General features: G+C 43.2%; 1 protein-coding gene across 12 annotated transcripts in view; it reads right to left on the bottom strand.

Annotated features, from left to right (window-relative positions):
• The window catches only part of AKAP13 (A-kinase anchoring protein 13), a 237,025-nt gene that overhangs the window by 87,478 nt on the left and 137,122 nt on the right, over positions 1–12,425 (bottom strand). The gene's annotated exons all lie outside the window — the stretch shown is intronic.

Below are 12,425 nucleotides of genomic sequence, written 5' to 3'. Positions count from 1 at the left end.
TGTTTCAATACCGGCATCCAGACATCTGCTAACAGCCTCCGTAAAAGATAATACACGATATATTTTAAGAGCCAACCTGCCAAAAGGTATTCCACATGCCAGACAGCTCTACCTTCCAGTTAGGGAACATGCAATGCTCATAGTAAGACATGCCTAAAAACAACGTACTTTTCTGGGGAGACAAACAATTACCTAGAAAGCATTTTATACTAAATCAAAATATCCCAATTTTTAAACACTTAGCTCAGCTGCTACTTGAAACAATATGTTTGTAGATAAATCCTGTTTTCTTGAAAGAGCAGGAAAAACTTAGAAAGTTTTTAAACTCCTTGAAAATATCATTTTTCCGTATACCCTCAAATACAGTATACACCACTGTAGAGAGCAGGAGAAAGGCAATACTCTGAGCACAGATTTTTCCCTTTTCTTTTAACAGAGGGCACTTGTTTACTCTTACCTTCAAAACTTCTTCTTTTGCTGTCATGCATGCCTAGTGTCACAGTTGGTATTGACTTAATTGTACCAACCCCTGCCCAAAAAATCGGTAACAAAAAAAGCTACTTTAAATGGCGATCACTTATCTAAAGGAGGGAGAGCCGCAGGTTCTCAAGTGTGGGAGATATTTCAGCATTAAAGAATTCTAGGAGCTACTCCAAGACGCAAATTTTTGTTGTCTGGTGCACTGTAAGGATTTTAAGCCCAGAAAGAAGAAGATATTTATTCAGTCTATATACTTAGAACAAAGACAGAGAATTCAGCTACACTGTTCTGGATGCCTTTTGCATCACTTAAAATAGACGAAACGAAACCCAGCTTCCTCAAAGACACAAAAGCAAGCAATAGCCTTGACGAGCAATTTAAACACTGTCTCCAAAATAGCCCACCGTTACCAAAAGAGCCTTTATAGTCTTCTCTACGTATCTCCCCAAAATACAGGTTAAAATCAGAATTTGCAAAGTGCCCTGAAGCCCATTTCAAAGAGCAGAGGACCGTAACCCCGAACTGGAGCGCTCTTCCTACACTTCCCTTCTGGCACCTGCATTTCCAATGCACTGCAGCTGCTCTAAGGCCAGCAGTGGAGGGATGTAAGCAATTATTTAAGACAGGGCAGGGACTGCCTCAAAGACAATATACTCACCTGCCAGTGTCCCCCATGCCTAACGCCCTCCGGCCTCTCCCTGCACAAGGCATCGCCTTGTCCTCGGCACAGCAAACTCACTGCATTCAGAAGAAGTCTTTCAAGCAACTGAGCCCAAGCTCCCCTTAAGCTATTCTGAAGCCCATGAAGAGCATCAGATCCCTCCCCCTTCACACCGGAACAGAGGAGCATAACATATCCCAGGAGGTTTTCACAATTAAAAAGAGAGAGAACTAGCGATGATGAATTCAAAGGTGTTTTTTGTTAAAATATTAAAATAGGTTACTTTAGGCTTCTCAGATTATTATTACAATTTTTTTTAGAGTATTAATAAAAATAATTGTATTAAGATAAGTTCCTGCCAGGCTTTTTAAATTCCTGCGTCTTATCCAGAACTTCTCCTTCAGTTAGACCTCCTACAGGTGAAATGGTGTGAATATTCAAAAATAATTTAAGGATCCCCCTCCCCCTTTTTTGAAAGGCTCAAAGCCATATACTACCGCTCTTTTTTTCATCCCTAACATTTAGACACTTGAAGTAAAGACTTGTGCACCTCCTCCTGGGCAAGCAAGTACACATGTACTTCTTCATCTTGTTATGGTAAAGGGCAAAGTGTTAAGTAAAATAAAAAATAAAGAGCGGGGAAAAAAAGCCAAGAAACATGTCTCTATCCTCAGCAGATGGTAACAGCCCAAATCATGTGTGCCCTGTGACTCAGGTAAGAATCGATGAAATCTGCAGTGTAACATTTTGGAGAGAGGGAAGAGATTTCTACACTCCCAAGTACCAGATCTCAGACTGAAACTAATGTGAGAGCAGCGTCTCTAGCCTTTGAAACTGTGTACTTTGGAAATAATATCCCTCCCAACTGTTTTTAGGTATTTAATGTGTCCAGCTGTGTTAAGAAACTAAGCAAAAGTTCAGCATCAAATAAGTTAGGATTATGATCTTATTGTGATTTATGGAGGTAAGTACAGTCTCAGACAGAAGAAAAACAAGCCACTTGACGTTAAGCAGACTCAGTACCAGGTCTCAGGCTAATGAGTTAGCAAAGGCGAGGCTTCACGTTCCTGCCTCTTATCTCACCAGCTGGAAGGACAACGCATGAGAAGAGGGAGCACATTCGCCTGGCAACTGGGACAGGCAGACTCAGTGGCCTAGTGTTTGCAAAAGGGGTATTGCAACCCCCATAGCAATAGAAAAGACAGAACATCCTTCAGAACAGGGAGGCTCGCAGTGCTTGAAAAAGGTACTGTGCTCCCTAGATGTCCCTGCATCTCCGTTTTCAAGAAATACGGGACATTTCCACTATTAGATCCTTTTCAAGGTGGGGTTTAAGAGAGCCAGGGTCGTGCAATTATCACCTTTGGAAATACTGTAGGAATGAGCCCCAGAATAAATAAATGCATAAATAAGGTGAAACTAATATTACTGTAGCTGTGTTATCACGATACAAATCAGGACAAGGTCTTTAGGGAGAAGTAATATCTAACTAGACTGACAGAATGATATGCCAGGCATCAGTCCTTTTCCAGATCTGAAACAAGAGCAGTGCAGGTCAGGTTAAACACAGGCTAGGAACAATTACTCTCGAGTTTAACTACACAAACAGAAGAGAAAGCAAACAAGATAATAACCCAGAAATACTGTCTCTGTCTTTCGGATGAGCCTCTTGGGCACAGCTACTGCCTTCGCTTTTGCTGAGTACATTGCTGGCACTGAGATGACAAACACAGCGAGAAAGAAAAGAGGGGGTAGCTAAGTTCACTGCTGCTTAGCAGAATATGAAAAGTTAGCGACAGCAAATACATGCCTATGCAGGCATAATAAATTTATTGCCTAAATGAAGCAGAAAGAGAAGATGGAAAGACAAGAGCCTTGCTAGCTGGAAAACACCAAGTGCTATAGAAAGCTCATTTTAGAATTTGCTCCCATCCGCTAGCTCCAATATAGCTGATAAAGTATATTTTATTAAACCATTGCAAAACTCTGTCACATTCTTGTTACAAGCTCCATGTTGGGGTTATTCCAAAGCAGAAGTCCAAAAAACAGACCACAGGAGTAAAAACAACAAACTGGTGATGGAAGGGAGGCAAGTGGCGGTGAAAAGAAACACTATTCATATCTCTTGGCCTATCCGCACTGGGCTCTCAACTACGCTTTTTATAATATCTGCATTTGAAGACATCACCTCTTCTTCTGTGTGAACGATGGCAAATGCAAGCATTCACATTCAAAAACTTTCCTTTCCTTGAAAGTTTTGATGGATTTGGTGCCATGACAGCAGGGACAGCCAGGGCTGACTACAACAGATACAACATGAGCTCACAGCACTGCCTTGCAGCTGCCTCTGCTCACCCAAACCCAATCCTTTTCCCCACCAGTCAAGCGCTTTGATTTTAAATATCATACGTGTGCATACCAAGACAGCCAGGACTTCTGTATAGACCTGTGATATTTTAATCATCCCCTGCCATACTCACCATCTACTCGCTTTGCAATCCCAAGCTTAACGTCCTCTCAACTGCAGCTAAATTCCACCATGTTACCACTCTGCACAACAGAGTACCTGTAGATCAGGCTGAAAACAGCACGAAAGATATCCCTGGCAATGCCAGAGAGCAGTGAATTTAGTCAACGTGAGCTACGATGCCACATGAAAAGGCAAACAATGAGTATTGCCCAGGCTTTTATTTTATCTGATGGTTTAAAATCAGTTTGATTCCAGAAACTTTCTGCAACACAGTCAAGTCACTTCAGGCCACACAGAGATGTATACGGGATCCTGAGCAGTAACAGCAGAGGTTTTGGAGGAAAAGAATCTGAGATTTCCACCTTTGCACCAAAAAGAATATAATAAGAGAAGAGAGACTGTCTAAAAAGGGTGGGGAGAAAAGACTGAAAAAGATAACAAAAAAGGGATTCTATGCAACTACTGAGAGGCTAAATTCATTTGGAGTCCATGTTTCCATGGAAAGAGTTTTAACAGTGCTGGGTACAAGGCCAAATACATTTTCATAACGATTCACACTGCATGAATGGAAACACTTAACAGAAGAACTGTTCTTTCTAATCTGCACTCGAGCTTCAAATAAAATTCTCTCTCCTTTCCTTTACATTTTTCCTTCTTATTCACACCATTCTTTTCATCCTTCTGCTGGACGATTAAGTCCAAAATGCCATGTCTGAATACTGCTGCAGCCGGTAATTCTTTACCAGCGGCCGAGTCTCCTGTCTATCTCTCAAATCACTGTGTAAGTCCATATCTGAGCTCTTTGATTGCATTGCTAGGCTTCATTTTCTAAGAGAGGCTTTAAAGACATGAGGTGTCATGCAAACGCCTAGTCCAGGCAAACCTCCACCAGGACATAGGCCACAACGTAACCCAGCAGATGTAGCACTGGTTTGGCAGGTTATTTTGGGCTGCAGTATACCACTCAAGAGGACATCCAGTCTTGATGAAAAACTTCATGTGATGGAGAGCTCACTCCTTCCTGCAGTAGGTCACACAAAGAATTAACTCCTTTCATCCGTCAAAGTTTGCGCGATCATTTCTATAGTCTCAATTTGTTTTGCCTCAGCTTCCAAACCCAGCGTCTCATTTGTGGCTTTTCCATCAGAGTAGAAGTTGTCTACTGCAGGCTCTGCTCCCCTACGAACGAGGCTACGATTACAGCCCAAAGCTACCGAAAGGGCAGACACTGGTCTGAATCTAGAACGAAAAGTTTTGCTCAGATCGCACTGAAGTTCATCGCTATTGAATGAAATTTATAGCCATAATCACAGGAAGATCTCCGCTAGCAACACAAGGGGCACCAGCTCTGGAACAGGGGACTCCAACTCTCACCGAGAGGGCCCACAGCCCTCTCTTTAGCTGGCAAAAGAAGAAGCGAAATGCTGAGACTCTTCTGTCGCCCATCGATTCGCATCCTGGAAAAGCCCTAACCCTTGCAGACTGCAGTTCACCACCACAGACCTTGCAGTGCTAAGATGGCTCAAGAAGCACGCATCTCCCTCCCCTTCCTGACCTCTTGCTTCCACCCCTCAATTATGCCAACGTAAATGGACGAGTTCAAGGAATTATCTGGATTAAAAAGAAACTAACTCTAAACCTTGCCCCCTTTCTTCACACACTCTTAGCTGGAGGGCTCTACCCACACGTGTCGCTTCTTGCTGTGATGCACCTCACAGACCTGGCACTAATTGTCACAGAAAACTTTCGCTAATCCTGAAGAATTACACTTAAAAAAGCAGCAGGCTGCTACATTGGATTGCCCAATGTAATGCTTGAAATACGTTCAGCTGCTCAACACATCTTCCCCAGCACCTGAGGTTACATATTCAGCTTCGAGCAGCAGCAGCTTTAAACTAGGAGAGCTTCACGTGATTTGTTAAACTCAACAAATGCTCGCTCTTTGCTGTAAAATGCCGGTATTTATCCTCATATGATGACAGGAGAAACACTTTAAGATGAAAAATCATGAAAAAAACTTACATACAAGCTTTAACGTTGCTATTAGTGTAGGAGGGCAACAGAACTGAAGAATCATTGCATGACTCCTCACAAAACCCCAGAATAAATATATGATAACTGAAATTAAAAACCTATTTCTTGCATTAATGATTCTTGGCTAGGAAGCTCTTTCTCTGGGGCACTGTAACTACCAGTGAACTGTGAAAAGTATTACTCTACAGAAAAATGTAAAGGTATGGCTCTCTAAATTGCAGGGTTCCAACTTCAACTTCCAAAATATCAGAATGGAGCCAGATAGGTTTTTTCAGAAAGATCAAAGCCCAATGATGTGACAGACCAAAGTCTACTTTGTCATAATAATTCGGTCTCCATCGAAAAGTCTACATTTGGTCTCTCTGTTATCATCAAAATTTCCTTTATATTTAGACTAGGAATTAAGTGTGTAGTAACCATGCCTACCACGCAACAGTTACACCACAAAACTTCAAGAGATTTCAAATACAAATAAAAGAATCCATATGATACAGGAGATTGAACCATTCAAAAACAGCACAGTATTTTCTGCTGCAAGGTACAATATTCAATGCCAGCATTGCTTTGTCATGGTAACAGACAGTCTTACACATCCATTATTTCAAATATCCATACTTTTATGATCGCATAAAAAATGACTATATCTAATCACTGGAAAAGAATTCGAAAAACAGTATTTCCTATATCGTACTGGAAATCTTTTAGCTCTGTTTGTTGAGCTTGTGAAATTATTAATAGAGTCCTGATCCTAAATAGCACCTCAGAAAGCTACTCTAATACACTAATATTAAATAATTCATATAAGTGAAATCCATTCTCTGAAGCAAGTCAAAAGCAAGCACTGTAGAAGATTCAAACTCTAAAAAAGTTGCCTTTGAGCAGCATCCATCTCAAGACAACCACAGGAATATTACACACAGCCCTGCCTTTCAGTAGAATCGTATTTACAGTTGGTAAATGAAATTGCAGGTAGCTCGTCAAGCTTTTAATAATTAGTGTGATAAAGCTGAGGAATAGATTTCCTTTGCAGCTGATACGGGGAAGGAGGCAGAGCCAGAAGCTTTATTTGAAGGAGAATGGCTCCCAAACACAAAACAAAGACTGGAAAAATGATTTTGGCAACATGCATTTACTAACAGTCTACAACATGGATTAGCTAATCCTGCCTTGAAGTGGTATTTGCAGAGCACATCTTGCAAGCAGAAAAAGGCAGTTCTGCTGCAGTAGCTGATGGAGTTCAGCTTTGGGGAGGACCCAGCAAATTACACAGCGGTCAGAGGGGGCTGGCAGGAAATTCTGAAAAACAGAGTATCAGGGCTATATGCAAGAAGCTTTGCATCTAAAAAAACTTGCCTGTGGTGACAGAAGGGAAGGTATAGGGGAAGAGAAGTAGCCTGCAAACTCTGAAGGTCAGCGTGGGCTGCAACAAGCCCTGCAGCCACCACGCGTGGTGCAGGCGTGCTCATCTGCCCCGGGCTGCTGCCCCCGGGGTCGCACCGAGCCAAAGCTGCGAGTAGAAACTTTGCACCGAGCCTGGGATTTGGCCAGCCGTCTGCGTTCCTGCTTCTCTTACTAACACCCGTGAATCCGGCGACTGAACTTGGAAATGGCTGTATCAAGATGAGGATTAGCAGCGTGCAGGAGAACAAAGAACTGGAACTATAGCACCCAAAGATATTAACTGTAAGACAACCTCCCCCCTGCCCCCAATAGTTGTGTAAATGCTTTCCTGCTACAGACTTTAAAGCATGAGTAATAGTAAAAGTCCATAATAAGCCCAGGCTGCTTTGAATTCCTTATTTTTCCCCACTTTTAAGTCTCTACGGCATATACTGTGCAATCGACAGCTTATGCAGGGATGCACAAAACAGACTCATTAAAAGTAGTCCATATCAAAGGGCCGTCTATTCTGCAAAGCGAGGAATTTGGACGAGGGTTCACTATCCGACAGGGCTTCCTCGTCGACCTCTCGAGCCTCAAGGGCAGACAGGATGCTGGTTCGTATGAGAAGAGGCCTCGCTGGTGACCAAGCCCCAAGTCCTGACCCGATGCGTGTGCGTCACCCTCGCAAACTGCCCGGCTTGGGGCAGCCTCCTTTCGAGCAGATGTTTTTTTCTATATTTACTGTAGTTACAGCACAGCATTCACACAGGAGCGTTGCACAAGTGGCTTTAGAAAGGCAGAGCTGGGATACAGCCTGTTGTTAAGGTGACCCTGGCACCTTCCGCCGCAAGACCCTGTTTTGATTTGGGCATAACCAACACACTCCGGCTGCTTGGGCTGACGTTTTCCACGCCATTCTCTGGATCCCTTGGAAAAAAAGCAGTGTGCAATCACACGACTGCGGACCGTAGCGCAGCACACATACATACAGCACGCACACACGCACACACAGAGCAAAGTGAGTGCGGCGTGCACAAGGGACCTGAATTCTGCTGTTTCCTCATGGTGAGCAGTCAGCTTTAGAGGCTTAACATACTCACTGTTAACAAGCTTATTTTCCTAAGAAAATAAACCCAAACTGGATCCTGCAGAACTATAATGATCCCTTGCTCTGAGTCACCAACGAGGCTCAGCATTTTTGAGCTAAGAAACATCTCTCTACTGCTTGACTTAACTAAGCAACCAGCATCAATAAAAGGCTCTTCTCATCTCCAGGAACCAGCCACTAGATGAGGTGACACTGTACACCTTGTCCCAAATTGCCACCACTTATCTGCTGACCCAAGGGAAAAGAGAGATGAAAGACTTTACTCATGGGGAATGGCAAATCTCTGGATCCTTCCAGCCTTCTCATCTACTCTCCATCCCAACACACCTACCTCACTGCTGTGTGACTCTCTCCTCTCTCCCATAAGCCCTTTTCCACCCAATGCAGCCCATTTCCCTATTCTTATCTCCATTGCCTACAGAAGCTATTCCCTCCTGTCTTGCTCTCCTTTGCTTCTGCTGCCCCTGTCCCCTTCCTCCTCCAACCCTCCATGCTTCCAGCTACCTCCGTGCACCCAAAAGGGCTTGCCAAGCAGCTTCTTCCTCTTCTCTGTGTTGGGAGGAACAGAGAAATTGGCCCTGGAAGCAGGACGACATAACCCTGTTACTCTCAAGTGCCCCACATGGCAGCTCTTGCAGAGCCCCTGCCACAGAGAGGTGCAGCCTCAGGGAAAACCCTCTTAGCTCCTGCAGTCCGGGGCCAGACCCTTCACAGAAGCTCTTTGTAGGCTGCAGCTGTAAAAAAAATCCCACCTAGGCACAGAAGTTTCCTGTAGCAGAAAGAGGTAGGGCTAGAAAGCACCACAAGCGATTGGTTGGCCTACTGTTGCTACCTAGGGAACATACTCATAGCTTTCAGTCTTGGCTGTAGGTTACTCTCCGACAGTCTGGAATGGCAATGAAGAAAGAGGCAATGAAGAAAAGCAAGCTCATGCACACGCAGTGTGTGCATGTGAAACACACAGGAACCCTTGCAGGAGAAGGAAAGAAAAAAAACCTTAACAATGTCGGGACTTACAAGTCAAAAACAAGGGATAACAACAAACCTAGGGCACTGCCTCTGACAGCTGCCATCTGTCTTAACAACTTCCAGGGAAGGAGGTTTCATATCCTTCCTTGGTGGTCTCCCCTTGGTTTCATGATGATAACAGGAAGTTTTCTTAACATCCAATCTAAATCACGCTGGCAAATTAGCAAATCAGTAAATTAAGCTGCCTCAGAAATCTAGGACTTTTATGATGCTTACGTACTGGAAGAATGCTACATTGCACAATAGTTTTCTTTTCATTACACTGAATAAATTTAATTCTTTCAACCTTTTCTCACATTTCTTAATCTCTTCTATCTTGTTTACTTCCAGGATGCCTGTACCCTCCTTAGAGCAGGACACTCAAAGGCTGATTTGCTGACACTGATGAGGCCTCAGCAGTGCCAGTTGCCTCCTGGGTCTTACAGCTGACACTCCTTTAACAAAACCCTAAACAAGATGCGCCTCTTTTGCAATAGCCTCTCACTGATGATTCATGTTTAATTTATGCTCCACTAAAAACACTAGGTCTCTTTCTCTCCTTTGCTTTCCAACTCAGTAATCCTGACTTAGCAAATGTGCATTTTGACTTCTTTTTTGCAAATGAACCACCTTGTAATTGTCTTCATCTCTTATCTGGACAGAGTCTCCAATTCGTTATGGTCATTTTGCATTCTTACCCTATTCTCCCAAGCCCTGCAGCCCCTCCCAACCTTATGTCATCTGCAGACATTACACATGTACTCCCATTTCCAAACCATTATTGAAAATACTGAACAAAACAAGAAGTTTTTCCCCAGAACGCAGCACTGCTGACATATCACATATTACTGCGGTAGCTGGATCAGTGAACAGATGAAAGTGCAAATCATATTATTTGAGCTTCAATCTATGTGAAGATAGTACTCGAGCCACTATGCTCCATTCCTAAATTATTTTAATATCACAGTAGGTGGAAGCCAAAGCAGACTTCTCATTAGAGTTAAGAACGTAAAAGTACTCAATTGAAAAAATGCTAATGTTTAATTTTAATTGATCACATCAAGTTATTGCCTCACACCCACTCAGCATCACCAAACGAACCAGCAAGATGAGAACTAGCGGAGCCCCAGGCAGAATGGACACTTACAGCACCTGCCACGGAACATGAGAGGAACTTGGGCAACTCTTGTTAAGGAATTTCTAAAACAGAATAAATGCAACCTCAGAGAAAACCTTCTGGAGATTTAAGAAATAGCCACTTAAAAAACAAACAAACATTTTAATAGGAAAAATCATTTTTCCACTATTTTCTTTTCAGTGTTTATAACCCTGCAAACCATTATTTTCCTCAACACTTTTCAGCTGCAACTTTTCCATGACATGCACAAGTGCCTCTCTCATTGTCTTCTGAAATGACTATAGGGGAAAGCATGTGTATCTTATACATGGAACACTCGAGTATGTGTCTTGGCATCAAGAATCCAGATAATTTCCTGTGTTAAGAAACTAATTCATAAGAGGGCTTTTTCCCCTTCACTTTCCAATGTCTTACTGTTATTCAGCCTGATTCAAAAAAACAAGATTCTCTTTCTCCAAAACTTGTTTTCTAGTCTGTGTATATAAACTGCTTTCCGCACTGCATGTTTATAAATAATACTGTGCAAAACTCTCCCCTATGAAACAAGAGTTAATGTAGTTCCCAAACTCCTTTAACCTGGGCTCCCTGACAGCGCTAGGTCCGACCACTGAATACGCGGCAGTTCTGGACGAGGTGCAACATCTCTGTTTGCAAGGAGTTAAGGGAACGGCTTTTACTAACCACAAATCTGCTCACTAATGAGAAGGAAACGAGCACCTGAAAGACTGCTGGCTACAAAAAGTCAGTACTAAATAAAGCAGAGACGAAGGACAAGGCAGGAGACATGCAGCTCATGCTTGCTTTCCCTGGCCGGCTCCCTCCTCAACCTACACGTGTGAATTAAGCTCTATTTATAAGTCCTCGACTGATTTTTTTAAATGACCTTAATATAGAGCAGTTGTTATTTTGTTTCTGTTGAACTTAGCAACGGGAAACCCTGTCACTCCTGCAGCAAACTTTCCATTCCCCTGACACTCCCATTCCTGCACCAGAAAAGCCAGATTTCTAAAGAGGTGTTGGGCGAGGGGGGAGGGACGAGGAGGAAAGAAGAGAAGAGAACACCCACAGACAAAAATCCAAATGCATGTAAAACACGCAAAATGGAAGCTAAGTTCAATACCTTCTCCTTTTTCCTTATTTGAGAGGAGAGCAGTTTGAAATAAAATACAGGCAGGGTTCCTATTTGCATTTTCTAAATTCGCCTTGCTTTACTACCAGATATCTAAGTATTAGCCAGGAAAATTATCTATAATAAAGGGTAAGACAAAAAAAAAATTAGCACCCTTACATTCAAGCACTGCAATACGAAAGACCTCTTTATCAGGACAACTTTTAGCTTGGAAAGTTATTAGCTCTATTCCCTGGTTAACTCACTGAGCTAACAGCTACAGAAATTAAGCCTTAACTTGTTAAAAACAAAATTAACCTGATTTTATTACAAGCTTTGGCAGGACTGTTCTGCTGCCTAAAGAGCTTTACTGTGGGATAAGCAAAGTTTTTGGTGCTCCACCCTGTAATGTTAACTCATCTCCACAATATTTTCTCTTTTAACAGCTTCGTAATTGCAAGCTAACGCACAAACACAGCTGCTCAGTGGCAACGTGCACCAACGCAGGCTTCTAGCAATTTAGCATTTGCAAAACGTTTTCTTTTTCAGGAACAAGAAACTATGTATAACATCTAGGAGCAAATGCAAATCCAACTGAGAAAGGTAAGACCTACAAATCCAGCTGCTGATGAAGCAGGATATATATTCTTAAGTCAAAGTTACATTCCTGTCAAGCCCAACACCCTCATTTGTTACTGCAGACGGTCCTTAAAAACGGCAAGGCACCGGGGCCATGGGAAGTGGTAACATAAAACGCAGCCCACGCAGTTCAGATCTCTTGCACGGCCTTTCTCTAGCGTCACCTATGTCAGGCAGGTGGGGTTTGATCCCTCCTGTTTGATCCCCGCATGTCTTTTCACCGTGCATTTCTATTCCGGGAAAGCACCGTACGCCGGCAGACAGCGAGGCCTTCGGGCGGCGGAAACCGGGGCTCTGCTCTGCACACCCCAACACAGCCCCGGGCCCAGCTTCGGAAAACTCGCCCGACAGACAAAGCCCGAGGAGGGACGAAGCAACTTGCCGGGAGCGGAGCCG

The sequence above is a fragment of the Struthio camelus genome, chromosome 12, assembly GCF_040807025.1.
Source record: "Struthio camelus isolate bStrCam1 chromosome 12, bStrCam1.hap1, whole genome shotgun sequence".
Lineage (NCBI taxonomy): Eukaryota > Metazoa > Chordata > Aves > Struthioniformes > Struthionidae > Struthio > Struthio camelus.
The sequence above is the reverse complement of the archived record's forward strand: the minus strand, read 5'-3'. Positions and strand labels throughout refer to the sequence as shown.